This window comes from Meles meles, chromosome 7 (genome assembly GCF_922984935.1).
Source record: "Meles meles chromosome 7, mMelMel3.1 paternal haplotype, whole genome shotgun sequence".
NCBI lineage: Eukaryota > Metazoa > Chordata > Mammalia > Carnivora > Mustelidae > Meles > Meles meles.
The window spans coordinates 28612831-28630465 of NC_060072.1; the positions used below are offsets into that span (position 1 = coordinate 28612831).

At 37.3% G+C, this 17635-nt stretch overlaps 1 long non-coding RNA gene across 1 annotated transcript in view; it reads left to right on the top strand.

Annotated features, from left to right (window-relative positions):
- Window positions 1–3033: 3033 nt before the first annotated feature.
- The window catches only part of LOC123946123, a 92174-nt gene continuing 77572 nt past the window's right edge, over window positions 3034–17635 (top strand). Inside the window, exon 1 of the long non-coding RNA XR_006819598.1 lies at window positions 3034–3113. This is a non-coding gene — a long non-coding RNA (uncharacterized LOC123946123). The remainder of the gene's footprint in view (window positions 3114–17635) is intronic.

The window sequence follows — 17635 nt, forward strand, 5'->3', positions numbered from 1 at the left end:
AAGAAAAAAAAGCCAGCATCTGGACTTGCGATTTTACACAAAGAGAAAGCTGAGTTTTTCCTCCTTTTCCAGAACACATGAAACCTAAATGTCCTTAGAAATAGTAAAATAAAACCCTGCACTCTAAGTCAATAAGCCTTAACCACCAATTTTTGCATTGGTAATTCAGAGCTTATGACTAAAGACTGTAATTCCATAGGGTTTTTTTTTTTAATGTTCTCACATGAAAACATGAAAATATTTCATTAAATTCCTGAATTCTTATATTGTACATATATTTGTTAAAATTATGCATTTGTACATGTATATTTTAGATTTTATCTTTTTTAAAACAAGTATTATCAGCTTTAAACTTTTCCATATTTAAGTTCTTTAACATTGTCAAAAAAAACCCTATGTCCAGAAATATTTTTCTTCCAAAATTCATGGGAATACTTGAAAAGATCATATATTAAACCTTCATAAAATTTTTTCTTCTACATATAAACATTCTTACCATCTTGAAAATGCACATGAAAATAACAGTTTTTTAATTCAATAAAATACCCACTTAGTTCCCAGAGCACTTATACTATATCTTATATAATATAATAATTACTTAACGTCTTATAATTGTTTCTTTAATTTATCATCTTCCCAAGAATGTTGAAATCTCCTGAAAGACAATAAAGTATTGAAAAAATTTATTCTTACTTCCTTCTATTAGTAAACATAAAATAAGCATGAAAATATATTTGACTGGCTCAACAATTGGAAATTAATTTGAATACAACCCATTCTGTGCAAATAATTATATATCTTTATATAAAATATGAGTCAAATGGATAAATAATTGCTCTAAGAAATCAAAATTTGGTATATATTAAGTAATTCAGTTTTGTCTTTGTAAAATTACTGAATGACTAGCTATGACTTTGATCACTCCGTCATACACATGTATCATATATATGTATAGCCAGTTATTTGCTGTGCACCCTCAGATCCTGTGGCATGTGTCTTTCTTATTTTAAAGCATTTCGTAAATGCATCATTGTCTTCACATTACTGTTGAAAAAACTGAGGCTTAGAGAAGTATAATTAATTGCTTAAGGTCTTACTGGCAGGAAAAGAGTTGATATTTAAATACGAATCTTTAGAATGTAAATGCAGTTATCTTTCCAGAGTAACATAGATGGCACGTTGTGTATATACACACACACCCACACACACGCACACACACACACACACGCACATGCACACATATATACATATATATACGTATATATGTATATATATGTATATATAAAAATATGTATATTTATGTATATATGTATATTTTTTCTCTATTATTGCTGGTGTATATTAAGCAGGTATGTAACATACGAGTGCACTTATAGAAGACAGATGGTAACTAGATTTATCATAGGGATCATTTCATAATGGATAAGAATTCTGAATCCCTGTGATGTACACCTGAAACCAATGGGATATCGTATGTCAACTATATACTTGTATTTAAAAAAAGAGTAGCCTCTGAACATAGGTCAGCACCTCTAAATGGTACACAGTGATGCACGTATAGGTATACGACTGGTTTTCTTGAGTTGACATTATGTATATGTGCCCAGCAAAAGAGAGTTGCATCTTGGCCCTTCCCAAATTGGCTTCAGCTTGGAACAGAAAACTGGTGATTATTTTTGTGCCAGGAAGGATCCTATAATCTTAATTCATCATCTGTTCCTTCGCATTTACTTTTAATAGTTTTCCTCTCTTGAACTATGGATTAGTAACATTTATATTTAGTGCTTAGCTTGTAAAAATATTGTATCATAGTCTAAGTTCACTCTATACTATGTAGGTTATTTAATACTTGTCAGGTGTTGGGCATATGATAGGTATTCAAATATTTACTGTACTGAGTAAAGACTGTGTGATTATTTCCTCTGGAAGTAAGACCACTAAATCCGTTGATGGGCTCATCCAACCCACTGCAAGTTATATTGCTGATTTCAAATGCGTTCCATACAGGCTGTTCCAGTGCGTGTTTGCTTCAGCTCTTTGGCACTTCTGATTTTATTGTATCTTCAGGAATTAGGGAAACCCGCTTGAATGCTCAGTTTAACATATTCACTCCATATGTAGCCTCCACAATAAATGCCAGAGCCTAAAAATTCATAAAATGGGATGTATGACAGAGATCCCCAGAATTTGTGTTATTTATCACAAATTACAATGGAAGTTCTCTCTGCTGGGTTTGTTCTTTTCATGACCATGAAGGCTCCTAACACTGGGCTGCATCATTTTGGTTAGGCATGTAATCTTTGATTCACCATCTTCAATTTTGAGAAAGCAAGCCCCAAGTTGTGGGGGAAGGGGTCTGATTGACATCACCGGAATAAGACAATGGCTCTAATCTGCAATCTTCTATTTTGTTACAATTCTTTGAAGACCAATTTCAATTTTAACTTGCCTATTTTCCCTTTTCTCTCAGTACAAAGCTGGTTTGATTACCAGAGGAGTGGAGGTGATGGTGGTGGAGGTGATTGTGGCGGAGAGGCAGTGTGTGTGTGTGCGCGCATGTAGGAGGTAGGGTGGCTGCGGGGAACGGGAGGCAGCATACATGGGCTGTATTGTCAATCTGCTTATAAACCTAACAGATTTTTTAGCTGAAATTTCGCCAATGTTAATTGTACATGCAGAATTCACACTGGGAAAATCTCCTTGGGAAAAAAAAAAAAAGATCAAGTGCACAGCCGGCCTGTTATGTAAGATGTTTATTTTCATCCAATTCAACCCACCATAGGCAGAACAGAAAATAGGCCAGCGCTTCTGACCAGTGACATCACCTCATCATCAGGAGAAAGCAGGAAAGGCTGATCACCATATTGTTAGCAAGGAGGATAATTTTCTTCCACATTGTTTCTCTTGTGGAAACCTTTATTTCTGGAGATAGTGATCTCATCTCCCTTTGTTGTTTATCTCTTCAGATTCTGTAATAACAGTGAAGCTACCTGAATTTCAGTTCCTGCACAATGCACATAAACACTTATTTCAGTGGTTTTCCTCCGGATCTCCAAACTTTAAAAGACTGGATCATTTTAGCAGAACATTGACCATCATGAGGAGATTGTGGGGTGAGGAAGGATAATCATCTTGGTACTTAATTTTATGCATTATTTTATATAGCATTGGATAATTTGCTTTGCAGGAGTCCTCCTTTACTTAAGCTGCTTTACTTGAATATTTAAGTAGATAAGCATCGTATTCATTTCATGAATACTAAGTACTAAATGCACATTTTTTTAAAAGAGTGTTTTTAGCCGCTCTTCATCTCTTTTAGAATGTGGATATTATTGCAATTTATAAAGAGTGCAGTAGGTGAAATTGTGTGTGTGCATAGTTATTTTCTATTCAAAATTAAAGGGAAACTAAAAACATGATCCTTTTTATTTTAGATGTTGAGTCAACTGTACTTAGAAAATATATCATAATAATACTACCCACTCTGGTTTTGCTTATAACAGTTTCAGCAAAATGTCTTTTCTCTGTTAAGGGGCCATCCTCAAGATCATTGTACTTTATCTACCTTTTAACGCTCTATTTGCCTATTCTTGTTTCATTCTCCCTCTAGGGGAAATTAGTGGGTATTACAACTCAAACTTAAACACCCAGTATACCAGCAGGTCTAATTGAAATAAAATCATGAGAATAATTCCTTGATTTCATTTATATTCAACTTAACTTTGTCCTATGGTCTGGAAGCCATTATTTTAAGTAACTATAATTTTTTGTCATCTTTTTTTCTAAGCTGGCATGTCAGTATCTTAAGGGTCATTGTTGTTGTTGTTGTTGTTGTTGTTGTTATTTATTTTTGAATAGCAAAACCAGAATCTTCCTGGTGGAGACTAGTTTTATTAGAAAACGTGGATGTACCAAAAAGGTTAGGATTTCATTGTCTAATGCAATGAGTCATGTGCATTTGTGATTCCAGTAGTCAGTCTGGTTCTTATGTTCTGGAATTAACATTGTACCTGTTATGTGGTCTTGGGGAATCTGGATGCCATGTAATGTGGTATAAATTGATAAAAAGTGGCCATATAACCTGAAGATATGACTATTAAATATTAGGATTAGGACAAAAGTATCCGTAAACATTTAGCCTGAAGATGAATGTAGAAAGGGGTTCCCTTCTTCGCTATCAACAGACATGAATGGCTTCGTTTGGGTAAGCCTGTTTTCTCTGTCTATAAAATGGGAATGATTCTATCTAACTCCCATAGTGTGAGATCAAAAAAATACGTATATACACATGCATACAGTACCTAGTATGTGACTGACTCAGTAAATTTTTTCTTTTTCTATTTTTTTGTAATGAAAATTCTCCAGCTCAGGCTGAAAAGTAAAAACATACAAAAATGACAAAACTTTTCAGGAAATTCTCCTCATTTTTTGATATACCCTCCTCTATGTTCTTACTTCAAATTTCAGAGTCAAGGCATGATTTTGTTGTCAAAACATTGCTGCTATGGTCTTGCAAAAATGCCAGTTGTGGGAGGGCAGTCTGGAAAGCCAGAAATCTGTGATGTCTGTGTCTCAGTATGGGGCTGTGTTTGTGGCGGGCTGTAGAAGGAAAAGGAGGAACAGGTACCTCTCTATGTTTTGACCTAGAAAAAAGGTCAACATACAAAGTTTAAAAAAGCAAGATATAGTAGAGTATGATCATGTACATTCTATTTGCATTTCAAAAGCCTAGGAACTTTTTTTATGAATTCATTTGCAGGAAGGTGGGATTATGCAAAAGTTTGGGAAACTTCTTTTCTCTGTAATGTTTGCATGAAAATATGTCAATAGATGATACACATGGTAAAATTTCATAAGGGGAAAAGAAAGGCTTTCTCTCACTTCTGAACACCATCTGGTATCATAGTTATCCTCCCCCAAACAACCACTGTAAACAGTTTATCACCTTAAGATTTCCCTATGCATGGTACATACAGAACCACATATACCCACATACATATGTATGTAATTGATTCTTGTAATTCACAGTACTTATGTTCCAGAGTCTCTGTGAACGTTGAACTAGCAACTCCTGCATCATTACTCCTAGACAGAATACAGAGTTAAGTTCCTGTGACCTCTGGTTGCAACCTTGTCACCAACTGATCAATATGTAACTTTCTCTTTTATGTGTTTCTGTTTAAAGATATCTTATTTATGAGTCATTAACATCGATCTAACACCCAATAGCACTATAACTCATGCCCGAACAAAGCTTATCTAACACGTTATTTTCTCTGAGGAACATCACGGCCTTCTTGGGGTTAGCAGCACCAGACGACTCTTCTGCGCTATGCTTGGGACCATTTTAAACAGCAAAGTCACCAACTAAAAGCACAAAAATGAGAAAACAAAAATGGGCACTAAGTACACTATAAAATGGACACTTTATTCACAGTATAGGAATACAAACAAGAAGGCCAAGTGCCACCTCATTTGACCTAGGAAGTTTGGTAAATATTGATTTTGAGGTTTTAAGGACATTTTAGCAAGTAGGTGAATCCATGAATATTGCAGACTGTGTGTGCGTGTTTGTGCACATGCTTAAGTATGTGTGTGTGTGTATATATTTTTCTTTGTTACACATTAGCAGTGTATTATGTACATGATTCTAAACATTGCTTTATAGTATTTTTCAGTGTTTAATACTGCAAACTCTGAAGTTAGATAGATACTCTGGGGTCAAATCTGGCCTTAACCTTTACTAGCTCTGTGACCTTGAGCAGGTTACCTAATCTTTACGTGCCCCAGATCTCATCTATAATACAGGAATTATAAGAGTACCAACACAAGGGGATTATTGTGAGCTTCAAATGAGTTAATATATGACAAGCACTTAGGACATATCTATTTGCTGTCTTGTCATTTAAGAGTATACTTCGGGGATTATTCCTTATTGGTCCATATCCTTATTGGTCCATATAGCACGTCCTCATTCTTTTTAAAAACAAAATAGTATTACATTGTATGACTACGTCATCACTTTTAACCTCCTGCCCACAGAATACATTTAGACAACTTCCTATCTTTTGCTTTAATAAGAATCTTGGAATGCACGCATTTTCATTTGCACATGTGGAGCTCTATCTCTAGGCAAAAGAGTTGTGCATTTTTAATTTTGATGTATATTATCACATTTCTCTCTAGGATTTGTGGCAATATTCATGTATAATCAGAAAAAAAAGCTGTTTCCTTTCACTAAAGAGAAAAAAAAGAATGACACTTAGTTTTACCTTTTGCTCAAATTCAAAAATTGTTTCCTATGTTAGTTGAATAACTGATTCCTTAGTTACTTACCACACCAGTGTTAAGTGTGGACAGTGACGTTTTGATGCGGCCCAATGTTTTAGGTTTACAAAGCACCAGAAGGTTTGCGCATATTTTGCAGACTTTACTTGAATTCTGTCTAAGCCCACTGCTATCAAATATTATACCAGCCCAGGAAGACTTTACCCTCTCAGTTATAGTAGGAGTAAAACGATCACGTCCTTACTTGGTGACCCTCTTTACATTCGTTAGCCTCCCGTGAAGTCACTTGCTTTTTTACATTATTTAAGAAATTAAATAGGAAGAATAGACTAATGGATACACATTGTGCTTTATGGACACTAGTGCTAGTAGCAGAAACTTAGTGGGAAAAATATCTTGTTTATAAGGATCCTCTTTTAAAAGCAGAGATCATTTCCAAAAGAGCTTTCACAAAATAAGCATAAGAGCTTCCCCCAAAATAATCTAACATAAAGCAGTCTCCTGGCTTCTTCGATGTTTTCACCTTACTGCTGCCTGCCTCCCAAATTCTGTAAGACAGACGTGATTGAGTTTTTGCTTCCTTTTACAACTTTTTTTTTTAGAGCCGATTATGTTTCACTTCTTTTATTATTATTATTTTTTTCTTTAGGAGCATTCATTAATCTCCTTACAAGCAACCACAAAGATATCTGGAATTCTGATTATGGGCTGTGGAGACAATAACCACAAAGAACTGAACTGAGGCACATTTTCAACAAGGGGAGGATGTCATTGGAAGCTCTCTATGGGAGTGGGAAAAGGTTCTAAAAAATTGTGTGAGTCACTCTTATTAGGAGAGTCGGGGAGGAGAGCAGCTGGGTAGAATTAGTACCAGTATCTTCCTAGCCTTCATTTTAAACTTTTCAAAAGATCTTTTCCTGGTCAGTTCTTCCTGAGAAGGCAACCTAATCAGACATAATGTTTGCTTTTAGAAGTTACCATGGTGACTGGTCAAGGCACACTGTCTTCTCTCAGCATCACACACTTTGTATGGTGCTAAATAAGTCTTGTATACCGTCAGAGTTTTTCTTTGAGTGATAAAACAAATAGGGAGCATTGAAATGTTTCACAGCAATCAAGAATGATATTTTCCCATATTGATTTTCTCCTTTCTTTTTGCCCTTTCTTATCTGGGTCATATCTCTTTGAAGTATACATCAAGGCACAATACTTATTGCAGGAAGCAAAAATACAGTGAATCTTAAATATATATATATATATATATATATATATATATATATATATATATGGACCAGGAGAGTGAAAGATTTACCTACCACTTATGTCCTGTTAAAGTGAAAGACAATTTCACTCTACAAGGCTGACAAACAGCAGAGACTAGTACAGACACTCCGAAGGCACTATTATAGTTAAATGAATATAAGAACAGTCCCTCATTGGTGGGGCAGGGGGAGGAAGTAGAAAAAACAATGCATACTAACTTGAAAAAAATTTTTTTAAGTAGACTTTATTTTTTAAAGCAGTTTTAGGTTCACAGCAAAAATTAGAAAGTACAGAGATTTCCTATATATCCCCTCACCCTATACATTCAGAAACTCTCCTACTGTCAAGGTCTCCCACCAGAATGGTACATTTGTTACAAATGATGACCCTACGCTGACACATCATTACCACCCGAAGTCCATAGCTTATATTCTGGTTCACTCTAGGTGTTGTACATTCTATGGATTTTGACAAATGTATAATGGCATATACCCACACCTATGGTACCTTCACTGCTCTAAAAAAAAAAAAAAAAAAAATCCTTTGTGTTCTGCTTATTCATCTCTCCCGACCCCTAGCCCCTAAACCCCTAGCAAACCCTGATCTTTTGACTGTCTCCATAATTTTGCCTTTTCCAGTTTTGTCATGTTGTTGGAATCATATAGTAGGTAGCCTTTCCAGATTGGCTCTTTTCACTTAGTAATATGCTTTTAAGGGTTTAGCTTTTTTTTTTTTTTTTTTAAGACAAAGAAATCCCATTTTCTTCTTCTGCTTTATTGACCATGTCATTTTCCTAAAGCTTCTGATTCTTTGAGGCTTATGAACAAAGTTTAGCTAGTCGGAAAATGCCAAGCACAAAGGGGTTCAGAATTTGAAGTCCGTTTGTGAGGTTGAAAAAGGACAGCTAAAGGAAACATTAAAAAAGACAGAGAACCAAACAAACCCCCCCCACTCCCCCCAACCCCCACCATCAAAAAATCAAGCAGGCAAGAGAATGACTGACCTGAAGGCTGAAGCTTTAGAAAAGTAGATAATGGCAGAGAGAAATGGCTCACTCTAACAGTGAGCAGGGATGCATGGGGAGAGTTCCTTAGCACAGAAACTACGTTTAAATTCTGGACCCTCCAAGGCACACACCTGAGCTTTTCCAGGGGTTGAAGAAGCAGTGAGCTCTTCGCTGTTTCCCACCCCCTTCGCCCCCCACCCCAGCAGATGCCCAGAGAGTTGTTAATGTTCTGTTTACCGGTTAGGCTGTGTGAGTCAGCGCTAGGTCTAAAGTTTTCTCCAATCCCCTGATTAAAATTAATCGCCTTCTCAGCACTCCCAAAGCTCTTTGTTTATGACTCAAGTGGGCAGATTAATCATTTTGGGTTTTACATTACTGTTATTTATGTTCGAGTTTTTCTTCTTCACTAGACTGCAAATTCCTCCAGGACAGAAATCTTGTTTTTCTTCAACTCTGTGTTACGCACCGTATTCTGCAAACAGCGCATGTTCAGTAAACATTGGTTAAATAAAACCAAGTCTGAGCCTATAGGTATATGGAACGATTTTTTTGCCTCCCCTGACAAAAGGATGTATATGGATGGCCAAGTCTGTGTTTGACAGTTTTACTGTTGCCTAACAGAGAGGATGGCTATGATATATAAAAACGCAGTGGGTAAACATTTGGAGATATTATCTTTTTCTTTTCCTCTACTTCCCCACAAGTCTTTCTGGGTTGTAGTTTGTAAAAATGTCTAAACATTTGGAAGGAGGAATTTGAAGGGATGGACAGATTATCTTGAAATAAACTAGCACACACACACACACACAAAAACAATCCCTTACTGTATATCCTTATAAAAAGTCCTCTGAGTTGGGGTGGGGGAGAAATGGCAAGCTAAATAGAGAGGTCTATGTGTCCCAAAAGCAGAGGAAAACTGTACACCACAGTGATGCTGGGAAGGCCACAAGACCCAAGAAAGAAATAGCTGTGGGGCACATAAGGCAGATGACCCCATATTCAGTCTGGTTAAAAAAAAAAAAAAAAAAAAAATTCCATGCCAGAATCATGGCTCAGAACAGCAGAGAATCCCTGGATCTTATGGGAACCAGGCAGATGGGGATAATGGATGTTCCAGTGAAAATCAATGTGGACAAGTGACCGAGAAGCAGATTCCCTCTCCCCCCACCTGCATCCTCTACCCTTCCACCTACCTTACCCGTGTAATATCCTGGAACAAAAGCTGGAGTATGACCACAAGATAGAAATCCTAAAAGTTTCTCGTTGGTGTCATGGGGCTTCTGTGTAAGAGGTTAAGTTGAGTTAGAGGAAAATGAAGCAAATTTTGTTTCTCAGACAATTGTCTTTGTGGATTAGGATTCAGACTTGTTTCAGAAGCTTGAGAGCAGGGAAGAGCCCCTCACTCTTGAATCTCAGTACCTATAAACAAACAGAAGAAATGAGGAGGGAGTTGGGTCGACTGTTTACTTTGAAATGAAAAGGGGAAAATAATTCAACAGGATTTCCTAGTGTCCTGATTTCTCAGTTTGAAGCTCTCAAGTCAAAAGAATTTAGCCCTAAATTATTTACTTAGATTCTCAATCTCCAAATATGTCTGTATTTGGAAATAGGTGAAATTTTATAAGAGAAACAAAAATGGATTCTGAAAAAAAAAATCTGTGCCTTCATGCTCACTCATGAAAGTTAGTATTTTGTAGGAAATAATCTCCAGTCAGTGAGAGGGTTGGGGCCATTCGTCATAAACCCTGAGGGTTACAGAGGCAGCCATGACAACGTTCTGTCCGGCAGTTGCAGTCACTCCCTTCATGACCAGACAGCAGGATATGAATATGAGCAACTCCTTTTGAGTTTGAGTTTGAGACTCAAAAGACTCATAAAATAAATATAGTAATTATAAATTCTCTTCATTCTCTCACACCCTAGCTATCTTCACATTTATTTATGGATAGGGGACCTACCTCCTATCTCCTATTTCACTGTTTCATAGAGAGTGTGACCAACAATCATGGTCCCTACACACATGAATATATCAATACATATATTCAATCAGAGAAAGAAATAATCTTCTGCCTCTGAGAGCCTTACTTCTATGCTTTTTCTGATCTTCTTAACTCCAATCGAAATGTTTTATCCTGGTAAATGAAGCTATTCTTTATCCCTTTTCCTGCCTTATTTCTGAAACCAACCATATTTGTGTACAGTGCAGCAATTGTGCTGAGTAACTTCCATTCCTTAATCATGCCATGTGATTCCCAGTTTTTCATGCATGCCTTGCTTTGCCTGAAGTTCCCTTTATCTGCTCCTTAGCAGTCACTATGAACACCTACAATGCTGAAAGGCTAACTAAAGCCCCTCCCCCACCACTCTCTCTCTCTCCTTTCCTGCTCCATGGATAGAAGTGTTCACTTTCTATGTGTGCTTTACTGTTCCACACACATCATTCATTCATTCCGCAAACACTTATTAAATAATATCAGCTATGTGCCAGACACACAACTGAGGGAGGAGGTTTCATGCTTTCAATGACCATGCATACTAATTGTAACTGTAATTGAGACAGGAACTCCATTCCTTTCTGTCCATCTCACTCTATTGTATTAAGGATCATTGAGACTGATACTGTTTCATTTATTCATTGTTGTGTCCTCAGAACCACACATAGGGGCCGAAACCTAGTAGGCATTAAACAGATGTGCTGATTCAAATATTCCTCTTGCCAAAACAATGAAGTGGATTCTCTTCCCTTTCTTCCTTTCTCTTTCTTTCTTTCTTTCTTTCTTTCTTTCTTTCTTTCTTTCTTTCTTTCTTTCTTTCGTTACATTTTTTAAATTTTGAAAAACAATGGGGGTGCCTGGGTGTCTCAGTCGGTTAAGTCCAACTCTTGATTTTGACTCAGGTCATGATCTCAGGGTCCTGGGATCAAACCCTGCTTTGGGTTCCATGCTCAGCAGTGAGTCTGCTTAAGCTTCTTTCCCTCCCTCTGCCCCTCCCCTCTTTCTTTTTCTCTCTTTCTCTATCTCAAATAAATAAATTAAAAAATTAAAATTAATGTATGCTTATAAAATTTAAGTAATACAGATTTAAAAAAAAAACAACCTCAATGTGTTCTTCATTATCCTTAATTTCCCCAAGTTAGACAAAGTGAAAAATATGGTTCTGCTATTTCCTCTATCCTTCATACAAAGCTATATAAACATATATAGGGATTTTACTTACATATTTTATAAAAATGCAACATATACTTTCATGAGGGATCTCTGTCTACAGTTTTCTTGTAATGTCTTTGGGAAAGTTTTTAACTGAAAATTCAGTTTCTTTAATGGATACAGGTTATCTGTTCTTTTCTTGAATGAATGTTAGTATTTGTCTCTTAAATTTGACCATTTCACTCTGGTGTTCAATTTATTAGCGTAAAATTGTTCTTTACATTTTCAGATAGCCCCATATCCATTGTAAAATTTAATTGTGTCTCCCCACCCCCCCAAAAAAAAGAAACAAAGAATTGACATATGATCTAGCAATTCCACTTCTGGGCATATACCCAAAAGAACTGAAAGTAGGATCTTAAAGAGATATTTGTACACGCATGTTTATAATACCATTATTTGTCAGAGCTAAAATATGACAACATCCCATGTGTCCCTCAATGATTTAATGGAGAAGCAAAATTTGGCATATATAAACAACGGCATATTGTTCAATCTTTAAGAGGAAGGAAATTTCGTAGTACGCGACAACATGAATGAACCTTGAGCAGATTATTTTAAGTAAAATAAGCCAGTCTCTGAAGAGCAAATACTGTATGATTCCACTTACAGGAGGTACTCAGACAAGTCAAAATCATAAAGACAGAAAGTAGGATGGTAGTTACCAGGGGCCAAGGGGGAGAGGGAAATTGGGAATTATTTGATAAGGACAGAATTTAGTTTTAAATGAAAAGTTTTTGAGGGGCACCTGGATGGCTCAGTTGGTTGAGCATCTGACTCTTGATTTTGCCTCAGGTCAGGATCTCAAGATCATAGGGTTGAGCCCCACACCGGGCATAGAGTCTGCATACGATTCTCTCTCTCCCTCTCCCACTATCCGACCCCCACCTCTCTGTAAAAGAATTCAAGAAGGAAGGGAGAGAGGGAGAGAAAGGAAAAGAAAAGAAATGAAAAATGAGGGGCGCCTGGGTGGCTCAGTAGTTTAAGCCTCTGCCTTTGGCTCAGGTCATGGTCTCAGGGTCCTGGGATCCAGCCCCGCATCGGGCTCTCTGCTCAGTGGGGAGCCTGTTTCTCCCTCTCTCTCTGCCTGCCTCTCTGCCTACTTGTGATCTCTCTCTCTGTCAAATGAATAAATAAAATATTTTAAAAAAAAGAAAAATGGGGGCGCCTGGGTGGCTCAGTGGATTAAGCCGCTGCCTTCGGCTCAGGTCATGATCTCAGGGTCCTGGGATCGAGCCCCGCATCGGGCTCTCTGCTCAGCAGGGAGCCTGTTTCCCCCTCTCTCTCTGCCTGCCTCTCTGCCTACTTGTGATCTCTCTCTCTGTCAAATAAATAAATAAAATCTTTAAAAAAAAAGAAAAGAAAAGAAAAGAGGGAGGACGGGAAGGAAGGAAGGAAAAGCATTATGGGTATGGATGGCGGTGATAGTTGCACTACGGTATGGATGTACTTAATATCCCTGAACTGTATATGTAAAAATGGTGAAGGTGGCAAATTTTGCATTCTGTGTATTTTACTACCATAAAAACTTTTTTGAAAAATTGATTGTTAACACGTAGGAGCCAGGAACTGCCTTTATTTTTAAGCTTTATATGCACAGACCTAAAAAAAGTCTAAAACCATAGACTATCTTGAAAAGCATCACTAGAAACCAATAGTCAACTTCAATAATACAATAGTCACTTTCTCTGTCAAAAGCCATATTAAAGCCCTAAATCAGAAAAGGTGGGGGTGGGGAGGCGTCAGTAGAAATGAGCTGGACAGGAGATGCTCATAATAGTGGTGACCTGTACTCTTACAGGTGACAGGTTTAACTTTTTAATTTATTCTTATTTCTGTGGGAGTTCCTATATATTAACCAGGATTACATTCTATTCTTCCTAGTAAAATAATCCAACACTGACGCCAGCAAATATATCCCACATCAAAGACTGAAATACCAGGAAGTATGTGGTGCTTGGAGACACCAAGCAGCACCCACATTGTGATAGGAACATTCTCACAGTAGCAGGTGGCTCATGAGGGCAAGTGTGGAGAATGTGTCTTCTCTCTTTACGGGCAAAAATCAGAACTGGATGGGCTTCTTTCAAGGAGGAGTAGACATAAAGAATGAAAGTCTGCAACATAAAAAAGACTAAAACTCTGATACTCAGTGCAAAAAAGGATTTATGTGTACATGCACAATACACATAGGTAAATAAATATGTGTATATTGTGTGCATTTGTGTTGATACAAATATGGTACACATGACATAGATATAAATATTTTCTGTGGAGAAAAGAGCCATTTAAAAATGACAGTTATGTTTTGAGAGCTATTTTTCAATAGCATTCTAAATATTTAATGCATATCCCCTCTTACAATTAACATGAGGAATTATAAGATTATTCCCATTTTACATATGAAGAAACAAACAAGACATAATAACATGCTCATGCCATATAGCTTTGTAAATGGCAAAGCCAGGGTTCAAACTCAGGGAGCCTGACTCCAGCATCTGAGCTCTTGGCAGAGTTGAAAACAACTGCCATATGCTTTTAATAAAATACTGAGATGATAGATTATAGTAAAAGAGTTCAAATGAGATAATAGAAAAGGAGTCAATTTTAAAAAGGGGTTGGTTGAAAAAAACTGGCAGACTTCAGTAAAAAACTTAAAATTTTGTAAAGGTAAGGGAATGTTATAAGGACATTTTAAAACAGCCACATTAAAACCATCCTTAGAACCCAATTCTCAAAAATATCGAATCAATGATATAGAGGGAAAAATACAAAATTTGAAAGTTCTCTCTGAGTCTGGAAACAAAAGAAAAGAGGAAAACTATAGGAGAGAATTCATTAGCTGTAAAGGCTGGAGAATGAAGAACACAGACACAACACACTCATGCATGATGCTCACATCCAGACCCACAGAACTTAGTGTACACCACCAGAGCTGGCACCTAGGCCTTGAAATTTCAACTCTCAGGTGTAACATTTCTGAGATCCTTACAAAAGAATTTGCTAGTAAATACTGATTTTGCAACAAAGGAATTTAAAGTTAGGGTGAAAGTTCAAACTGGGAGTCCAACTATGGGTATAGTTCATGTCTGCATATTTGCAGGAATCATTTTTATGTAGATTTCTATATATGAAATTTCCATAAATGAAGTATGTGCCAGTCACTATTTAAATCACTTTAAATGTATTATCTTACTAAGTGGTACAATACCTCCCATTTATGGAGGAAGACACCAAGAGTTCTGTAACATGTCAAAGATTATAGTTTGTTACGTTTCAGAGGATTCAAAAAGACCAGAAAGTGTGACTCTACTGTCTGCCTTCTGAACACTAGAGTAAGATCAATACCTTTATTCTAGCTCTATTTGACAAATAGTAACAATATCGTGTTTTGGGGGGAACTGTTGGCTATCACTACTTTATAAATAAGGAAGCCGAGGCCCAGAGAAGTTTAAATGACTTTCCTAAAGTTCAGTCTCTACTGAAGGTAGAGGAGTCAAACCTAGTCCTCCGAGGTCCTAAATACCACCCTGCCCTTTATACCACCAGTGTCTTTTGTCATGATTCACCCAGAGCTTCTTTTAGCAGCCTAAATAAGATTAGCAGACCATGTTAGAAAGAATATTCAATTTGATGCCAGGAGAGTATTGAGCTGATGATGATCCGATTGTTATAGTTGCCCTGCCATGATTTCAGCTCATTACACAGCCACAAGATGGTTTTAGAAATTCAGTCTCGGGAAATTCTGCCTTGGGAACCCTTTAAGAGTAGTTCTTGTTGTTAAGTCCCTTCATTTGAACCACCTGGGGAGAATTTAGTTTCCACCATGATCCAGACTAACACCAATGTATAAGTCATTGAGAAATTATGTCCATTAGGTCCAGTAGGACAGGGAGAGATACTGCTTTTTGATGTGCTGCCTCCAGTCAAGGGAGTTCAAGGGACTTATTTGTAAGCCTCAGAGGTATGGGGAAGGAAGGAAAGAAAGGAAAGGAAGGGAGCGAGGGAGGAAGGGAAGGGAAAGGAAAGAAGGGAAGAAGGGAGAGAGGGAAGAAGGGAGAGAGGGAGGAAGGGAGGAAGGAAAGAAAAGGAAGAGAATCATTTCCTACCCTGGCATGACTACTGGCAAACTGGAGGGTTTAGAGCATTTCTGCATGCCCTTCCTCCAAAGGGAAAGCACACATACACGAGGGAGATTTTAAATAGAAGCAGCTGACTGCTCCCTTTAGTCCATCCCTATAGGAACTCCCCTCTTATTCCAAAAGAACTCTCATATTTTTTAGTTCAACATTTTTTTTTCAATTCTATTTGAGAATTTGAAATATTAGGCTTGTTTCTCAGTAAACTATTTTATACGCATAATAACCCCTCTGGGGTGTGTGTGGATCAGCCAACATTGGCACACCTTCCGTCTACTGAGGCTTTCTTGTGCACTCCTGTCCTCGGTTTGCTCCCAGCCTGCTTTATGCTGGCCACTGAACATACAGAGTTGTATATTATTCATTCCACAGCTTATTTTGAAATTTGCCCCTGAGACCATCTCTTCAACTGCCCTTCAGTCTGAGACACAAAGCTTTTAGTCTCTAATATTTCTCTATCAAATGGTTTATGTTATCATTATTTTTCTACTTTCTTTCCAGAATAATATAATTTATTTGAGTTTTTATTAGACTTGTGTGGCCAAAGCATTCTGGGCCAGAGTAATTAAATGAAGCAAGTGAAATATTTATTGATGGCAGTATGTCATTGAGTGAAGGGGAGCATTTTAGAAGTAAAGATTCTTTTCCCCCCACAAGTAACACATTGCCATCTGTTCCCGTTTCACACAAATCAGCGCTGAGAGAGCAACATGAAAGAGAAAATTGGGTCAACATTTACATTTCAAGTCAGGTTGGATTTTGCTTTGTCAGTTTCTTAGGACTGGAAATTTAAAGGTTAAGGGATTATTTCAGGCATGGGGTAAGCAAAGCAAGAAACAGATCCTTCTGGGTAGCCCCATGAAACTCTGAGAGCCAAATAAAGGCAAAGAAAATTACAGGGAAGAAGTAGTGTTTTGTGTGATCTGAGTCTGCTCTTAAATGTACGAGACCAAGAGGATCAGAAGACTCCCTTTGACTTGTCCTTGTTAAATCTGTGCTCAGCCCTTATTTCCTAACTGTTTTTGGTCTAAACATTACACAGTGACCTACAAGCTTATCCATCTGACTGGTGGCCTAGAACTATCCAGTACTTAAAAAGATTAATCCCAAAGCACATTTAGTGAATAAAAACCATTATCTCTACATTCCCTTACTAGAGAAATGACTAAAATTTTTGCAGTATCAGAGACAGAGAATTGTGGGGTTTGTGGTCTAAGGAGACCAACAAAATTGGGAAACTTTATTTATCCTACAAGAATATCTTGGAAGAGTCTCTGCTTCTCTCTCTCACTCTCTTTCTGTGCTCTCTCACTCTCTCTCAAATAAATAAAATCTTTTTAAAAAGGGGGGGTGCACTGGGTGGCTCAGTTGGTTAAGCTCCTGCCTTCAGCTGAGGTCATGATCTCAGGGTCCTGGGATCATGTCCCACATCAGGTTCCCTCTGCCTGCCACTCTCTCTCTGACAAATAAATAACTAAAATCTTAAAATAAATAAATATATATATATATATATATATATAGGAAGATTCTGAGTCAGGACATGATCTTCCTGTTCGCAGACATGTGTGTGTGTGTGTGTGTGTGTGTGTGTGTGTGTGTGTATGTGTCCCATGCCTGTGTATCTGTGTTTTGATGGTGGCACTAAGGTAGAATCTCTTTCCTTGTTGCTCATTCACAGTTGGCCTAATAGATACCTAAACACTATCAAAAATTGCCTTTCTTAATTCTATAAA